This window comes from Rutidosis leptorrhynchoides, chromosome 8 (genome assembly GCF_046630445.1).
Source record: "Rutidosis leptorrhynchoides isolate AG116_Rl617_1_P2 chromosome 8, CSIRO_AGI_Rlap_v1, whole genome shotgun sequence".
Lineage (NCBI taxonomy): Eukaryota > Viridiplantae > Streptophyta > Magnoliopsida > Asterales > Asteraceae > Rutidosis > Rutidosis leptorrhynchoides.
In genome coordinates, this window is record NC_092340.1 from 170315976 (window position 1) to 170336502 (window position 20527).

The window sequence follows — 20527 nt, forward strand, 5'->3', positions numbered from 1 at the left end:
AATTTACTCGTCATGTCAGAAATTGTAATTTAAAGAAGTCAAATTAGACAACTTAAGTCGAAAAGCTAGTGTTGTGACATAATGCCACCAATTTTACGGCTTCTACTCTAGTTTTAGAGCCCTAAACACTCCCAAAAACATCATTCATCACCACTTTGCAAAGATTCAAGTCAAGATCAAAAGTGTGTTCTTCATGCAACTTCAACAAATCATCATGTTCATCATCATCAACATGAGCGGCTAAGTTCTTTTCTTTATTCCTTCCGTTGAACAATTAACGTATTTATGATTTCATTCAAAAGTTATGTGATTAATAGTTTGTATTGAGAAAGTAGTTTTAATTATGAATTGTGAATTGATTAAGTGATTGTTTAATGCAAGTTTATTAATTCTTATTATTGTAAGACAAGTTATTACAATTTAACAATTGTTCTAAGTCCAAGTAGTTCTTGTTTACATTAAGGATACTGACACTTGTGTGAATTGAATAGTTTGTTCCCAAGGTAGTGGTTTCAATAAACCAAAGAAATCTTGTCAATGAGATTCGAACATAACTTGATAGCATAACGTTTTTTTGAATGAGTAAATACATGATTAGGATTCGGAAGTGAAAAAGATTTTTAATTCATTGTCACAACTCAATATTTTGCTTTCTTGTTGATTAAAGTTTTCATCTGTTTAGGTTAAATTGCTTGAGATAGTAATCACTTAGTTAATCTAGAAATCAAATTCTGAAAATCGCTTGTTTTTTACCTTCATTTGTCGTGGAACGAATCCTGCTTACCCTTGCTAGTTAAAGGTAATTAGGTAATTTTTTATTGGTACTTTGACGCCGACCAGAGAGATTTTTTGGGAGATTTGGGTCAAGGATCTGAGTTCTTATTCCTTGCTATCTCGTGTGAAGGAATGATTGAGCTAAATAATGAGGTTCATGAGCTGTGGTAGGAAATTCGTAACGGTTTTGTTAACCATCGAATTGACTTGAAATTTTTATTATAGATGCTAGACACGTAGGTCTAAATCATATCAAATTTGGTACCGATCAGACTATTTAATTCAGAATAGTTTTTTCGAAGTTGGCAGTCATCATGGAAAACCATTGGGGGTTTATTTACCTGTGAGAGAAAATTCATTGTATGTTCATCTACCATTAGATCAATTTGATTTTTGGATTGGTGCTAGGTAAAGCTTTATGATGGTCGAACCGTTATATATTGAGATATGAATTTTCAATTTTAGGCAGTTTCAAGATAAATTCTCCGGGTTTGATGATGCAAGTGGAAGACGGTTGGTCTTTTGAAACTTCGGACGATCCAGCTAGTTCTTCGGGATGTTGCTTTGTTATGAGAACTTAGTAGGGTGTTTCAACTCAGAATAGGGTGATGCTGTAATGAACGGGAAGACATCCGGTTGACAATTGACACTGGGAGTTATCGGGGAAGTTTGGTGCTTACATGGTTTGTAACAGGAAGACCAAATAATTGGTCGGATTTTCCAGGGTTTGTTGAATATTCATGCGGATTATCTTGTATGTCCTGGAATATGATCTTTCTAGGATCCTTGAGGGTGTCGGCAACTCGGTGTGATTTTGGTAACCGACAGAAGTTATCGATCTAGTGGGAGTTGGACGACTATTAGAGTTATAGAGATGGTTGAGAAATGTGTTTTTCCAATGTTTTCAGGTTTAGTGCAATAATTTTGGTTAATACTAGATCTTCAAATACTTTTTTTACTCTCTGATGGCAAAAAAATTTACCAATGACCAATGGTACGAACCAAGTTTCTTATTGAGTAATCGCGATTTAATTCTTACTCGTACAGTGGGAGCATGTTTGGTGAGAAGATGTGGTTTGTAAAATTCATAGCAATGAGGAGGTCAGTGTACCAGCGTGAAAGCAGAAAGTCGAAAAGGTGATAGATTCTGAGGTGGTGATTGCGTTCTCACTAGGTGCTTTGATGAATAGTTTACAAAGGCGTCTGTTGGGATTTTCTTATTCATGGTAAAGAAAATCATAGATAGGGTTAATCTGTATGAGTGAGTCATTGACATGTGGGTTTAGGATTGGATGTGGTTAGAGCGATCGATGAGGCGATGTTGTCTCATGACAGAATCATGTAATTGAAGTCTCGATCACTTTTATTATCTTCTAGTGTAAGAAATTGATCTTCTGGTTTAAGAAGATGGTGGCAAAAAAACCCGATATAGCTCAAGTTAGTGACTAAGAGACTAAATTATCGCGCAGCGGTGTTTTTGGTGTCATCGATGGGGATGTGCAGCGTGATTCGGGTAAGTTTATTCAGTATTATTAAAAGGTGTTGGGCAGAGAATTGGACTCCTGGAGCTGAGGACTTCGTGGTCGCAATGGAAGGTATAGGTCACCATAACTAGTATGGCGGTTAGAAATTGGAAAGCGATTACGATTCTCTGTTTACTTCTAAATCATTGTTGTTTTGCACTATAGATATAACCCTTCTAACCTGTAACTTCTGTGCACGAAATTAATGATAGAAAATATCTCCTTTGGACCCGTGGAGTAAACCTTTTTCCGTGTTTTGGAGTTGGTATATAACCAAGTTAAATCCTTGTATGGTTTATGCATTTATTTATCATTCATATGCTTTAGCTAGTTCATTTATCGTTTGTAGGTTAGTGATTGGTATAATGCACTTGTCTTGTTGGGTCCTAAATTCCTAACACATATAAATGTGGTCAAGATCCGTGCACATATCAGTTTCTCTACACCAAAATTTTCAAATTTGGGCTGAAATATATTGGCATGTAGAATTCATTTTCCTTCTCAAACAATATAAAAATTTATAACGGATTCAAAAATCAACAAGTACATTCGATAAAATAAAAATTCAAACATAGCTAAAACAAGCAGCAATAAATCACTAACTTAAATCAAATTTGAGCCGACAAGGCAAAAAAAATGACTATGAAGCAAAAACTAGCCTAAGAAGCTAAACACAAATAACTTAATTAAGCACAAGATATACTAAAAAGGCTAGAAATCAAAGTAAATAGACAACAAGGACGATGATTGGGAGAACGTCAACCGACACCGCATACTACAAACACAAAACAACCACCTAAGCGAATCCTCCTTTGGAGCTGGGATCTCCAAACGTTGCGTAGTCCAAACCCAAAGGTGCCATTGAGAAGGATAAAAACCCCGCTAAGAAAACCCAAGACAATATAAACCCATATCCCTGCCACGACCCACCACCACCATCTCCTCCGATCCCCCTCCATCACCCGCCATCTCCAGCCACCGAAAAATGCCATCGCCAACAGGGTCACTAAACATCACAACTACCACATGATTCAGATTTGAGCAAAAAACCTCCGGTGGCTGCTACCAATATGTTGAAAGGCCACTGTAAGCGTTCATGATAGAAACAAACCATCCACCATCTTCTAGCGACAGTAGTGTCCACCACCACTACCAGGGTGGTAGACCCCGCTTCTACCATCCAAATACAAACAAAGTCTGGTGGCCTTCGTTGGCCACCACCAGCTTGATATAAACTACATATTATCTAATCAAAGTACTATTTGCGACGCTTTTTTCATGTTCATCTTCTCCATTTATGTTTCTAACTTTCTATTTGTCTTTTAGCTTTCCAAATTAGATATTAGGGCACCAGGCAACGGTGGGTGTCCATCAAAAACAAATTATATTTGTATCCAGGCAACAGTGACTCTTATTTTTTACGGTAACATATGCATTTGTATAATTGTGAGTATGATGTATATGAAATCCATTAAGCTATTTACCTTTTCTTACAACTAAAACAACTCACCTTATGTCATTGAGTGAATCCATAATAACCACAAGTTTTATAAATAAATTACATAACTTTCCATCATTTATCACCTTAATATGTTTACTTTCAATCTGATTGATCAGTTTCTGTCTTCGTACTATGTAGTGGTGGAGTTGCCTCTAATGCCTTTGGAATTATATAAGCATTTTCAGTAGCAAAAGATATATTTGAAGTGCCAATATGAATCCTCCTATCTTTATTGTTCACAAAAGCAGGTCTTGTTAGTTGTCTTTTTCCTAATAATTGACCTTCTTGAAGCATCAAAACCAGTTCGGACATTGTTAGTCTATTTGAAACTGGTGATTCGGTGCACAATAAAGCTATCTCAATTATTTTCATCACTTGCTCTTGTTCGTGTAGGTTCAACTCCAAAGTGTCATCAATGATGTTTGAATGTATTTTATTCTTGTACAAATTCCATGCCTGTTTTTAAAATTAAAGAAAAAACAGTATAGAAGTTGAAAATAAATAATGAGAAAATGATCTATAACACTCCTCTAGCTTATGAAGATTTTAGGTATTGATGTGCAGTAAAGAGGTAACTTTATTATCATTAATTATAAAAAAATTTCTTCTAAAGTACCCCTCTAGTGTACATTTTTCGTTTCTTGTATCATTTGGATGCTTATGTATTACTAAGAAGAAATAAAAATAAGATGGTATTAACATGGAATCGAAAACTCACGTTTTCGAGAAGGAAATCTGTGGATGGTTGATCAGACATCACTTTAGTACTTCTTTAACCGCTAATAATCAACTTTATCTAATAAAATACCATGAAGTGCGTATTCTGGTGCTGCGTATCCCCTGATATCACATCAAATGGTAAAACTGAGGAAACAAATTATACTAAAAAGGAGAATTGCAATATCAAACAAATTATATGGTAAATTAAACTTACAATTTCCCTGCAAACTTGGTGGTGATATGAGTTTGGTCCTCTAGTTGAAGCCTTGCCAGTCCAAAATCTGCTATTTTTGGTTTAAAATCATCACTAAGTAAAATGTCGCTCTATTTAATGTCTATGTGAACAATTTTCACATAGAGATCATTATGCAAATGAGAAAGACCCTTTGCTATCCCCGCTATTATTTCATATCTTTGGGTCCAGTTCAGAGTCCCCTTTCTTGCACCTCCATTATTAAAAAAAATATAATCTTTAGCATACTAAGAATTTCAAAATGAACATATTATGTGCATAATCAGTAATCATTAATGTATCAACAGTTTGCAATACGTGTTGAAGGTGTGAAGAATTTGATCAAAGGAACAAGAATTCAGGTATAACTTGGTGAACAATTCGTAGGGATTTTATTTCCTTATTTATTTCTTCTTGAAGGATGAAGCATTGAAACAAAAAAAAGGAAACAAGATAGAAATACCTTGGAGATTAAGTCAAGTTTAGAGGACTAGTCAAGCTTCGAATACAAGTTAAGCTTAGAAGACAAGTTTACTTAAGGAGCAAGTTATTTTTTTATGGAATGTTTCTTGTACCTGAAGGCCAAATTAAACTTATGCAACAAGGTTTTAAGTTTAAAGCTTCCCCTATAAATAGACCCCATAACCTCATTGTAATGTGTGCACGAAAAATATAGTGAAAAATCTCTGGTTTGCGCCCGTGGAGTAAACCCTTATCCGCGTTTTGGAGTTGGGATATAACCACGTTAAATACCCGTGTCGTTTGTACTTTATTTATCGTTTTAAATTCGTTTGTCATTCGTGGGTTAGTGATTGAGATCAATCGATTGTCTTGGTTAGTTCCCTAAATTCCTAACAGGTGGTATCAGAGCGTCAAGGTTACGAGTTCGGGCATGATAGCGAGTTGGAATCAAGAAGAAAAAAGATGATGTTGAATGTTACGATCGCGAGACTTAAGGTCACGATCGCAATTTGTTGTATGCTAGTTCTTTTGCGGTTGATTTAAACGACAGGGTTGTGTGTCTTGCAACTTGTGTTGAGATCTAGACAAGGTATTGTTGCTGAAGATACTAGAAGAGATTTTCGGAAAGATCCGGGTATCGGATCTAAGTTATCATTCCTTGCGGTCCCGTTCGAGGGAATGATGAACTTTCAAAATTCGTATTTTACTGCGCAGATGGAGGAGAAAAATCGTAACAGGTTCGTTAACCATTGGATTGATTTGAAATATTTACCGATGGTGCTAGATACATAGGTCTAGTGGCCGTAAAAATTTGAGGAAGATCAAACCGTTGGATCTCGAGATATAGTTTTTCGAAGCTGCTGCCATTCAGGTTTAAACAGTTAGAATTCGGAGCTGTTAGAGAAGTAAAATCATTACGGGTTCGTTAACCGTCGGATGGCCTTAAAAATTTTACTATAAGTAAAAGACGTATATATCTAGTCGTAGTCAGAATTTGACACTGATCAATCTGTTAGAACTGGAGTTATGTTTTTTTTGAAATTGCAGTTGTTCGGGTTCGGAGCTACAGTGAGAGAATAATGATAGACGGCTCGTCTACCGTTGGATCGATGTGAAACTTGGACTCTAGGTTCCAAAAGTAATGGTTTAAGAGTGGTAGAATATTGGTGATGATAGGGCCGTTGGATCTTGAGATACATGTTTTTAAGTTGCGGAAGTTTTATGAGAGAGTTCCGATTTTGATGTTGCGAGTGGCGATACGATTTGTGTAACGACCAGGATTTTTCCAATCGTTTTATACTTATGAGATTAATATTTACATAAATTAAACCTTACCAACATGATAAGCAATCCAAATTGTTGAGACTTGTGTTTTTGAAAAGAGTTTTACACAACGTTTGACCGTCCAATTTGACCGATGATATCATGAACTATATAACATACGATAATTATACGTTTGTGTATATATATGTATTTATATATATTTAACATGATCTAAGGATAGTTTAACATCTCATTGTGTACTAATAACAATGAGTTATAAGTATATTTTAAAACTACTGACTTAAGTTTTCAAAACGATAACTATACGTAACATTCTTTGATATATATACTTATAATCTATAATGCTTATACATGTATCGTATATATAATGTATCTAATCACTTTTTAAGGACTTAAATACATAAAACAATATAAGTATAATCATAAAAGATAGCTATATTTGAATTCTCATTCCGTTTCCTCAAGATTTCTATACGTATATCTAGGGTATATGTACCCGTATCATACTCAGCTTCTATATGTATTTACTATTGGTATATACACATCAAATCAACATCCTAATCAACATTATTACTGCCCTAGATATGAGGTAACTAGGATTTGTCAAGTAGCATGAATTATTAGTAAGAAAACAAAATTAGGAATCCTTTTCTTTCTTTATAAACTAAAAACGTTTTTATGAATGAACACCATTTCTTCACTCCATTTTCTCATACCTACACCCTCATTTCTCTCTCAAAATACTCTTAACTTCATACTTGATCATCTCCAAGCATTTTCCCCATCATTTAGCTTCAATTACAAGCCTTAAACACCATAAGAAAACTCTTTGAAGAACATATCAAAATAACCACCCATTTGAAGAAGTATACTTCCAACCTTTTGATCTAACTCCACCACTCTTTGATTCCAAGATTTTTTATTATCGCTTACAGTAACTTTGTCCAAGTAACTTGAGGTAGTAACCTTGTTCATAATCTTGTTCGATTCATAATTATATAGCTATCTTATTTTATGTTGTAAAATTTTAACAACAAGAACATAGTTTGAATGATTTCAAACTTGTTTGAAAACTAAATAGATCCTTCTAACTTAACTTTTAAAACACTTCAAGACCTGTAATATATCATAATGATATGCTAACTTAACAAGATATAACTTGGTTTTACAAAGAACACCTTAAAAACTGAATCTACGTCATCGGAGTGCAACCGGGGGCTGTTTTGGGTTGGATAATTAAAAACCATCTTGAACTTTGAATTGGAAGTTCATGTTCTGGAAAAATGATATTTCTTATGAATATGTTAACACATAAAAATTTCATGGTTTAACTCAAAGTGTAAGTATTTTTAGAAAAATGATCATTAAATGTTGTTTTTATGATGGAAAATGATCACTTTCATAAGTTTTACCAAAGTTTGACCTATAACCTGTGATTTCGAATACAAACTAAGGTATTTTTAGTTCATATTCTTAAAATTTGACTCGATCCAAGGAAGTGGCAAGTTGAACCAACAAAAACGGAGTTGTAATGAAGAAACTACGACTAAACAAGATTGGGTATCCGAAGCTAGTTTAGCTACGAAAATATTTGGAGATAAAGTAAATTAATCATATCTTTTCTAATTAATATGATATTTTATATATAATTACTTATGATTTGATTTTATATATTTCAGGACCACCCGTAAACAACACGAGAAGATTAATCATAAGACCTCATGATTGTACGCAACACGTCATTTGACAACACGGTACTTTATGTACGCAACACGTCATTTGACAACATGGTACCATGGGTCGAGATTAATTCTGATCAATACGAATACGATGTTGTCTTTATTTATTTTATTGAGCAACTAATTGTGGACCACTAACATCGGACTGCTAACTACGTACTAAGAAAATATTAAAAGTATTATAAGTATATATATATATATATATATATATATATATATATATATATATATATATGTAACGATTACTTGAAAAGAAAATATATTGATATATTATATATATATGCTTAGGTTTGTGATATCTATCGGAGACCAAGTCGAGTTAAATACCTTCAAGGCAAAAGTGAGTATATAGTCCCACTTTTAAACTCTAAATATTTCGGGATGAGAATACATGCATTTTATGATTTATGTTATGGACACAAGTGATTAAAAATGTATATTCTACGTTGAGTTGTACCACTGGCATACTTCCCTGTAACTTGGTAACTACTATTTACATGAGGTATTGTAAACGCGAATCCTGTTGATAGATCTATCGGGCCTGACAACCCCAACCGGACTGGATGACCAGTATTCAACGGTTGCACAGTACTTCGTTTCGGTGACTACACTTGGTACGGTGTAGTAAGATTTCATAATAAAGGGAATATGCGACGTTGATTAAATGTTAAGTATGGTTATCAAGTGCTCAACAACTTAGAATATTTTTTATTAAAACGTTTATGTATATGAAATCTTGTGGTCTATATTTATAACGCTGCTAGCATTAAACCTATATCTCACCAACTTTATGTTGACGTTTAAAGCATGTTTATTCTCAGGTTCCTAGAAGTCTTCCGCTGTTTGAATATATGTTAGAGAAACCATGTGCATGGAGTCATACATGTTTTATTCGAGGAAGCATTGCATTCACAAAATCATCACCGTGTATTTATTTTGACTGCATTGTCAACGAAAGTATTCTTGTAAACTGTTATTTACGGTGATTGTTTATATGTAGAAATCATCAGATGTCGAAAACATTTAATTTTAAATATTCATTTATGGTATATCTTTTCAAAAGAATGCAATGTTTATGAAACGTATCATATAGAGGTCAAATGCCTCGCGATGTAATCATATGTTATTGTATTCGTTCCTATGGATTGGGTCGGGTCGTTTCATGTGGTATCAGAGCGGTGGTCTTAGCGAACCAGGTCTGCATTAGTGTGTCTAACTGATAAGTCGTTAGGTTGCATTAGTGAGTCTGGACTTCCACCGTGTCTGCATGTCAAAATTTTGCTTATCGTTTTGTGTCGAAAATCATCTACTTATCATCTGTAGGAAATTACCTGCTTATCATCTTAAGTCTAAACGCGTCTTACTGCATTCATTGCATGAATGGTGTATAGATAAAATTCATATCTTAGCGTATTTGCTAATTCATATCTACGCGTATCTGTTACTGTAAACTTTGTCTGACATATTCCGTAAATCCCTCCGTAATCTATGAGATCTTTTGTTCTATATATGTGGATATTCTATATAATTAGAATACCACCCGATAGCTAGAAAATCATTTCATATCGAAAAATCCTTTATTCAATCATACGAAATGGAACTCGTCACTAGTTGAAGTCCCTCAGATTCCGATATGGAATACCACTCAAGCTCCGAAAGCAGTGTGACCGGAATGGATTAACCAATCAGTCATCATCTATTTTAGATGGATTGGGGATGGATTCGTAGCCTCCTCAATCATTGGAGACAAGAAGAAGGTGATCCCTTCCATCCACCAAATTGTCCTCTTGACGATGAACCTGAAGCACTTACCGGCGAACCTGTTCGAGAAACTATTTTCTCTCTCATTTCCAGAGTATCTCGTCACGATTATATACTACATCAAATTCTAGATTTTATTTATCCGCTCGTCCGAACCGACAATCACCCCGGTGTAATAGAAGAAGTCAACGAGCTTCGCACTCGGGTAGTGGCTTTGGAGAATACGGTACGAAGGTTAAAAACACCATCAGCAGCATCAGCAGCATAACCAGTACCGTCAATAACATCAACATCGCAAGCCTCAATACCCTAAGCACCAGCAGCATCACCAGCATCAACGTTATCACCATCATCAACATCAACAGGATCATTACCACCACCAACAATCACATCCGCATCACACGCCTCAATATCACCATCCGTACCTCGGATATCAATGTCACACGCACCATAGATACCAAGAAGTACCAACAACAATAAACGATGAAGTATTTATTCATAACTTCAATCTGAGAAACATTCTATGGTGATTATGTAATCTCTAAAGACATAGAGATTACCTATTTCTGCATAACCATAAATCAGATGAGTGGACAGAAATGATAAAAGGAAGAGTAGAAACCCCGACAAGAATGATACGTAAGGTACAAGCTAGACTTGTTTTACCAACAGCATCAGCAGTACCCTTAGCCTCACCAACACAGTCAGTGCTGTCAACATCGTTAGAATCGTCAGCAACTTTAACATCACAAGCTCCACCAGTTCAAGAATCACCGTGGACATCATCAATAACGCGTATATTGCATCAACAAGTTATGAAGTATTAACTCATTCTTCTGAAGAATTTATATAAATATTTTATATATATGAATTCGGAAACCAAAATAAATCTTTTCGTACTAAGCTATTAAGTATGAATTGAAAAAAGGGTAGATACTACTCGTTTAAATTCATACTACAAATATGCAATGATGTACGTCCTTCGTCAGCAACTTAATCATCGTTAACTACAATCCCTGTTTCAATTCAATGAATTTCGTTTTATAATAAACCAAGTGTATTATTCAATAATATGTTTGATTTTACACTTTCATCTTCAATGTACTCGAAGCTTACTGGGAAACAACATTCATATCTTTCTAAGTTAGCAACAGTTCAATGAGTATCAGCATGATTCACTAAGGAAATATATATAAGAATAAATAATGAAATATTGATCCATAACTTCATTAATATTCTGTGAAGAATATGTGGTTCCTAATCATTTTAGTGATTACTTATTCTAGCTCAAACCGAAAATCAAATGAGTCTAATATTATATTGACTTATCAAATTCATGATTACATCTGAAGAAGATATATATGTACATATATTTTCATAAAGATTGTAATAAAATTCTCTGGTACAAAACATTACTTGTGAAATTTTTTTTTAACGGGTAGGTAATACCCGAGAGATATATAAATTCACAATTAATATGATTATATTCTTCGACTCTGATTCAACAATCATCAACTATACTCACTACCTTCACAATAATATACATTCTTTCATAGAAATCAAAACAACCATTCTCATCCAAATTTGATTACGACAAAATGAAATCCAAGTCAAGACTTAACAGAAGACATCACTCTTAGGACTCTTACATCTTTCAAAACTATACTTTGACTTTAAAACTATGCTAGAACATCATTCGATTCTTGGAACCTAGAAAAAATATTTGTATCATTCAAAGTCCTAAAACATCATATGTATATTAACAATTACAATCTATGATCAAACCATTCGAAATTCCTGAAGACACTTCAAATAATGGACAATCGAGATGATGATCCAACCACACATTACCCGCAGTCTTGCACCTGAAAAGCTCTCGAAACCAAGGACATAATTTAACACGTATCCGCGTTAAATCTTTTAGCATTTATTAGCAAAAATAACTTTGTGATTCCTTTTCAAAATAGCAAATTTTGTCACAGTTTCAGCAAGTCAACCTCGACTTTCCATTCGAAGAAGCCTTATTATAACCTGTAATACATACGATTACCCTTTTTTTACCAGGAAACCTTTTATATTCCACGTCATTATCAGCAGATGTACCAGCAACTCGTTACCCCTTTGGCGGAATCAACAATTGGTATTTTGAAATCTCGCAACATTTCTATTTCGGCAGTTATATATATATACAACGTCTATCCACAAGAATTACATATTTCAAATGTGAAGTTTCTGAGAAATGCTCCAGTCTACGAATTAGTGCTATTAAGTTTTGGAAAAGACTGATAAAGTGGTAAAGACATTAGACAACAATTACGGTCAGAAGTTTGACAATAAAGAATAATAGATTGGAGAAGCTCGAACGAAAAATTTGGTACTGGAAAACGGATTGAGCAAAGTATAAAGGAGGTCGTGGACAAATCACAATGACGAAATCTACCTTCAAAGGATTTAAATGATTCAGTGTCTGCTGAAACCGTTAGTAAGAACCTTACTCCTTATTCTAAACCTTCATAGACAGATTTTCCGCGTCATTCCCTGATCTTAGATATTCTAAGATATCATCGTATTTTTTATTATAAGTATCTCCGATATTCCTGAAGATATATTCCCAACTATCCTCATCAAAAATCATTTATCTCTTCACAATATTTGCGTTACAACATAAAAGAAACTGTGTTAGTTTCTAAATTCTGAAAAATTCGAGTTTAAAATATGAATGTTTTGAAGTAGTGTTGGAAACTGAAGCATGAATTAGTATAATATAATGACACTTGATCAACGTAATTATATTACAGTAATTCATGCTGAGTTTCTAAATGGAACATAATGATTCACAGATCATAACGTCATCATGTGCCATGTTACACAACTCTTACATTCTACCCAATCTCTAAACATATTAAGAACATATCTCCTTGATAATTCTATCTTTTCGGAAATTCTGGTAACTTACCAAATCAAGATCGTGCAATTACTATTTCCTTCTTAGAACATTAACTATGTTTATTTCAAAATTCATACCTACGAATTCCGGACCATTATTCGCTTGACTCGAAGTCGGGAAGAGGAAACAGAAGTATGGAACTGTTGAATATAAAAGAAAATATAAAGCTCGACAACAACAAATAAATTACAAACCGTGTATATCAATACGTATTGCAATGTAAAGGCACGGGAGAATTAACAATACTATAACCCCAAGGTAATAGTAGAAATAAATAAAATCCTCCGGAGGTAGATGAAAAAGAAGAATGACAGAGATGAAAGTTAAGAGTATATCCAGGATCAGTACTGGATGAAGCATACTGATAAATGTTTTAAAGTATGAATTGAGGGAGGAAGAATAGAAGGTAGGAGTTGTAAGGAAATGAAAGGAGGTGGATTTATAGTAAAAGATCCGACAGAGCAATTAAAATAGATGATCGCATTTAAAGCGGATTCTAATTTCCTTGATTATCGAAGAATCAAATCTCATTATGAAGATTTTACTCCAAATCTCTTGAACTTGGAAATCAATCCTATCTACGTCAAAAGATATGACGAATCTATACCTACTCATTTCACCCTTTGGTGATAGCCTCACTCGTACTCTTCACAAAAATCAAATTGCTTTATCAATATTACTTGATGATAATAAAACTCTAATTTACAACTCGTATACGTCATGAAAACATACTTATTGTCAGCCATGACCATCCCATTCAAATTTCGGGACGAAATTTATTTAACGGGTAGGTACTGTAACGACCCGGATTTTTCCAATCGTTTTATACTTATGAGATTAATATTTACATAAATTAAACCTTACCAACATGATAAGCAATCCAAATTATTGAGACTTGTGTTTTTGAAAAGAGTTTTACACAACGTTTGACCGTCCAATTTGACCGATGATATCACGAACTATATAACATACGATAATTATACGTTTGTGTATATATATTTATTTATATATATATTTAACATGATCTAAGGATGGTTTAACATCTCATTGTGTACTAATGACAATGAGTTATAAGTATATTTTAAAACTACTAACTTAAGTTTTCAAAACGATAACTATACGTAACATTCTTTGATATATATACTTATAACCTATAATGCTTATACATGTATCGTATATATAATGTATCTAATCACTTTTTAAGGACTTAAATACATAAAACAATGTAAGTATATTCACAAAAGATAGCTATATTTGAATTCTCATTCCGTTTCCTCGAGATATCTATACGTATATCTAGGGTATATGTACCCGTATCATACTCAGGTTCTATATGTATTTACTATTGGTATATACACATCAAATCAACATCCTAATCAACATTATTACTGCCCTAGATATAAGGTAACTAGGATTTGTCAAGTAGCATGAATTATTAGTAAGAAAACAAAATTAGGAATCCTTTTCTTTCTTTATAAACTAGAAACGTTTTTATGAATGAACACCATTTCTTCACTCCATTTTCTCATACCTACACCTTCATTTTTCTCTCAAAATACTCTTAACTTCATACTTGATCATCTCCAAGCATTTTCTCCATCATTTAGCTTCAATTACAAGCCTTAAACACCATAAGAAAACTCTTTCAAGAACATATCAAAATAACCACCCATTTGAAGAAGTATACTTCCAACCTTTTGATCTAACTCCACCACTCTTTGATTCCAAGATTTTTTCTTATCTCTTACAGTAACTTTGTCCAAGTAACTTGAGGTAGTAACCTTGTTCATAATCTTGTTCGATTCATAATTATATAGCTATCTTATTTTATGTTGTAAAATTTTAACAAAAAGAACATAGTTTGAATGATTTCAAACTTGTTTGCAAACTAAATAGATCCTTCTAACTTAACTTTTAAAACACTTCAAGACCTGTAATATATCATAATGATATGCTAACTTAACAAGATATAACTTGGTTTTACAAAGAACACCTTAAAAACTGAATCTACGTCATCGGAGTGCAACAGGGGGCTGTTTTGGGTTGGATAATTAAAAACCATCTTGAACTTTGAATTGGAAATTCATGTTCTGGAAAAATGATATTTCTTATGAATATGTTAACACATAAAAATTTCATCGTTTAACTCAAAGTGTAAGTATTTTTAGAAAAATGATCATTAAATGTTGTTTTTATAATGGAAAATGATCACTTTCATAAGTTTTACCAAAGTTTGACCTATAACCTATGATTTAGAATACAAACTAAGGTATTTTTAGTTCATATTCTTAAAATTTGACTCGATCCAAGGAAGTGCAAGTTGAACCAACAAAAACGGAGTTGTAATGAAGAAACTACGACTAAAACAAGATTGGGTATCCGAAGCTAGTTTAGCTACGAAAATATTTGGAGATAAAGTAAATTAATCATATCTTTTCTAATTAATATGATATTTTATATATAATTACTTATGATTTGATTTTATATATTTCAGGACCACCCGTAAACAACATAAGAAGATTAATCATAAGACCTCATGATTATACGCAACACGTCATTTGACAACACGGTATTTTATGTACGCAACACGTCATTTGACAACATGGTACCATGGGTCGAGATTAATTCTGATCAATACGAATACGATGGGGTCTTTATTTATTTTATTGAGCAACTAATTGTGGACCACTAACATCGGACTGCTAACTACGGACTAAGAAAATATTAAAAGTATTATAAGTATATATATATATATATACATATATATATATATATATATATATATATATATATATATATATATATATATATATATATATATATATATGTAACGATTACTTGAAAAGAAAATATGTTGATATATTATATATATATGGTTAGGTTCGTGATAACTATCGGAGACCAAGTCGAGTTAAATACCTTCAAGGCAAAAGTGAGTATATAGTCCCACTTTTAAACTCTAAATATTTCGGGATGAGAATACATGCATTTTATGATTTATGTTATGGACACAAGTGATTAAAAATATATATTCTACGTTGAGTTGTACCACTGGCAAACTTCCCTGTAACTTGGTAACTACTATTTACATGAGGTATTGTAAACGCGAATCCTGTTGATAGATCTATCGGGCCTGACAACCCCAACCGGACTGGACGACCAGTATTCAACGGTTGCACAGTACTTCGTTTCGGTGACTACACTTGGTACGGTGTAGTAAGATTTCATAATAAAGGGAATATGCGACGTTGATTAAATGTTAAGTATGGTTATCAAGTGCTCAACAACTTAGAATATTTTTTATTAAAACGTTTATGTATATGAAATCTTGTGGTCTATATTTATAACGCTGCTAGCATTAAACCTATATCTCACCAACTTTATGTTGACGTTTAAAGCATGTTTATTCTTAGGTTCCTAGAAGTCTTCCGCTGTTTGAATATATGTTAGAGAAACCATGTGCATGGAGTCATACATGTTTTATTCGAGGAAGCATTGCATTCACAAAATCATCACCGTGTATTTATTTTGACTGCATTGTCAATGGAAGTATTCTTGTAAACTGTTATTTACGGTGATTGTCTATATGTAGAAATCATCAGATGTCGAAAACATTTAATTTTAAATATTCATTTATGGTATATCTTTTCAAAAGAATGCAATGTTTATGAAACGTATCATATAGAGGTCAAATGCCTCGAGATGTAATCATATGTTATTGTATTCATCCCTATGGATTGGGTCGGGTCGTTTCAATTTGTTTTGCGAATCTTCGGGTAGTAAAGGCTGTGATTTTTTAGAGATTTAGCTTTGTTACGGGAGCCAAAATATATTCCGGATGTGATGGACGGCGCTGTGGGCGCACCTCTCAGCATGCGTGCGTTCCCTTGGTAACGTTGAGTTGATCCTGAAGTTTTGTATCGAAATCTCACTGGTCCGCAAACAGACAGTTTGAGAGTTCCGTTTTTCGACGGTAAAGGTTGGGTCCGAACTGTCGTTGGAAAGGAGTCCCATATGGATTTGGGTTTAAGGGGAGTTTTGTTATGGTACAAACAATAGTCATACATGGAATATGGGGTAGAAACAAATTGGTGCTTAAAAGGTGGTTTCTCTCTAGTTTTAGTGGTAAGGTAGGAAACAGTGGGACAAATTGAAAGTAGGAGTTATCGAGAAGGTTGGATACTCGCGGGTTGTAGTCTGGATGTGTGGATAGCGTAACGTGACTGATATCGACCAAAAAGTCATGTTTTCACCCCCGATATTGAGCCCTAAAAACCATAAAGTTCTAAACTTTATCGTAAAAATAATCGCTTTGTCGGTTGATTTTGTAGATTAAGTAATTACAAAGGCGATGCAAGAAGAAGCAAGTAAAATGGAGCTAAAACGAAGAATCTAGAGCGAAAACGGTGAAAGACAAGAAAACAAGTTACGATATAGGAAATCAGGCTGACCAGGGAAGCCAAACGGCCTGCCAAACGGCTTGCCTGGCTCAGAAACGGCCTGTCAAACAGCTTCAGCAAACGGGCCTTGCAAATGGGCAGGCCTGGCAAATGGCCTTGGCAAAAGGCTTGCCAAATGGCCTGCCAAACGGCCTGCCAGCGGTTTGCAGACAAATTTCAAGTCTATTTATAGGGCCTTCTCCATCCATTTCAACACACACTCAATTTACAATTCATTTTATATTTTCAAGTTTTAGGTTAGTTTTTAGTAGTAGCTAGCTTAGCTTTTATTTTCAGGAGGATATCCCGGCGAGTCCCTACGATCTCGGGCAGATTTCCTCTGCCTTTTCAGGTTTTTATCCGAAACGCTTCTCTTTTGTATTAAACATGTATTCTTACCTTTTATGTTTAATAATGCATTCCGATATTACCATGATAACTTAATTAATCTGTATGTTTCCATGATAGAAGTTTGGATTAGTGTAATTATGTTAAAGTAGTACGGTTAACGTTGTTATGCTGAACTAGGAAGTCTGATAAATTTGTATGAGAGCATCTTAAGGATTGACCAACCTAGGTTGTGATCAGGACTTGTCCACCTATATGAACTTAGCTACTTCATAGGATTAAGACCCCTGGTTATACTGTATCTGAAGATTCTATGAACTCAGTATGGCCGGAGTTCCCGAGAGGCATTTAATACGCTTTTAGGACACGGAACCTAGGAATTGAGACATGAATGACCTAGTTTTCCTATTGACTATTCCGAAGAGACCTCTTAGGAGATGTTAAGATCTAGTTAGTGCCCTGACTGTATGAACCAAACCTGTTGCATGTTCTTATTTGATTGTTGCTTTAGGATTAAGCCATATCAACGGTTGAGGTACCTGTTAGGTTTCTATCTACTTTACTATCAGTATAATAACTTTAATGTTGTATAATGTTTGTCTTGGTTTGATCTCATTAGTATGATGAAATGATTGTTAGTTTTCATTTAAGGTTTTGTCAAATTAATCCGACGAACTCCTTCCGTTTGTGATCAGTGTTCAATGCACACGACACGTTGTTATTCAGTTAACCAAACTGATAATGTAAAGACCTCGACCTTATCCTCCCGGACGAAGTCATCAACAGTTGGTCCCATCGCGATGATCGACTCCAAGTAATGTCCTTAATATGAGCTAATGCACAGCGGAAGACTTAATTCGTACCTGAGAATAACATGTTTTAAAATGTCAACATAAAGTTGGTGAGATATATAGGTTTGATGCTAGCAGTGTAATAACTATGGACCACAAGATTTCATATATAAACATTTTAATAAAAATATTCTAAGTGGTTGAGCACTTGGTAACCATACTTAACAATTAATCACGTCGCATATTCCCTTTAATATGAAATCTTACTACACTGTACCAAGTGTAGTCACGAAACGAAGTACTGTGCAACCGTTGAATACTGGTCGTCCAGTCCGGTTGGGGTTGTCAGGCCCGATAGATCTATCAACAGGATTCGCGTTTACAATACCGCTGTAAATATTAGTTACCAAGCTACAGGGAAGTATGCCAGTGGTACAACTCAACGTAGAATATATTTTTCAGTTACTTGTGTCCATAACGTAAAACATAAAATACATGTATTCTCATCCCGAAATATTTAGAGTTTAAAAGTGGGACTATATACTCACCATACCGTATTTTGTAGTAAAAATACATACAACACCATTGATCAATTATAAGGTTGGCCTCGGATTCACGAACCTATATCATTTGTTTATTTATTAACAAACATTATTGAAATCGATCAGTATATAATAATACCATAATATTATTTGCAATGGTAAAAATGATATAAAAAAAATGATATTACCTAATGTTACAAAAAAATTAAAGTTAATAATTTTGATGATAATTTTTGATTATAAATCATATAATGATAATATTAGTAGTTTTTGATAAATAAAAATAATAATTTAGTAATGACAGTAGTTAAAAAAAATACTAATTTTTGATATTACTGCAAAATACTTAATAACAATTATTATTATAACAATCTTTTCACAAATGATAATCTTGATAATAATAATTCTTTTGTTAGTAATAATGATAATAATAATTATAATCTTAATTTAACTATAACCTTAATAATAATAATACATGATAGTTAATAGTTATTTTAATAATCATGATAGTAATACTTGTAATAATAATAATAATATTAAAATTGTGTAAACTACCTTAAAATGTTAAAAAGGAATTTAAGTGTCCAAGCCGGGACTCGAACCCGTGACCCCTCGCTTGCCCGAACCACTACCAAACCATTGTGCTGCCATTCGTTTTTCTGTTTTTAATCTCACTTATTAATTATATCACCCGTATCTGGATTAGTGACTCCTTCTTCCTCATTTTCAATTGATCACAGACCGATTAACTAAATATTATTATTAATCCATTTTTTTTAAAGTTCACAAGGAAGCCTTGCGGTCCAAACAGCAAACACATAAAGATGGGTCTCGGTCCCCAAATTTTACAAGTCCAAAACCCTACAGCAACTTATCGATTTGAATAGGGTTTCTTGGATTCTTATAGTGTTTAAAAGGTTATAAAATAGATCAAGTGGTAAGGTAGGGTCTTCAGTTAAAAGAAGTAGACAATAGCATGAACTTTTCGTGGCTATCCTCATCCAATACTCTCGTGTACAGCTCAACAAATCACCCAGCTGTATTATTTTACAAAAAAAAAATATACCGATTCCTTTGTATCCCAATATCAGGAGAAAAAAAAAATGGTTTATCCCTTTATTCCAAAGTGGTCGGCTATCAATGAATATATATATATACATCACTTTTATTAATTATCAAATGGGTTTGGTGTTTAAGAGTTCCACAAAGAGAGGGAGTTAAAGGTGGAGTTTTGGTGATCTCATTCGAAACAGAAGGGAGTTGTAAGCCGAATCAAATCAAGGGTATAATATTAGTTGCAGGTGTTTTTGGGTTTCGATTAATTGATGGTAACAGAAGCAACATAGCAGCTGTAGATAGCAACGTGCAGGTGGCGGTGAAGTTCATGGTGAAGGTTAATTGTGAGGTGGTTATGGAGTGGAGGTTATTGGTCAAATGGGTGACGGTTTATCATGGTGGTGTTTG

At 33.8% G+C, this 20527-nt stretch overlaps 1 pseudogene; it reads right to left on the bottom strand.

The window, feature by feature from the left end:
* Positions 1–3897: 3897 nt before the first annotated feature.
* The window catches only part of LOC139863938 (cysteine-rich receptor-like protein kinase 44), a 173013-nt pseudogene continuing 156383 nt past the window's right edge, over positions 3898–20527 (bottom strand).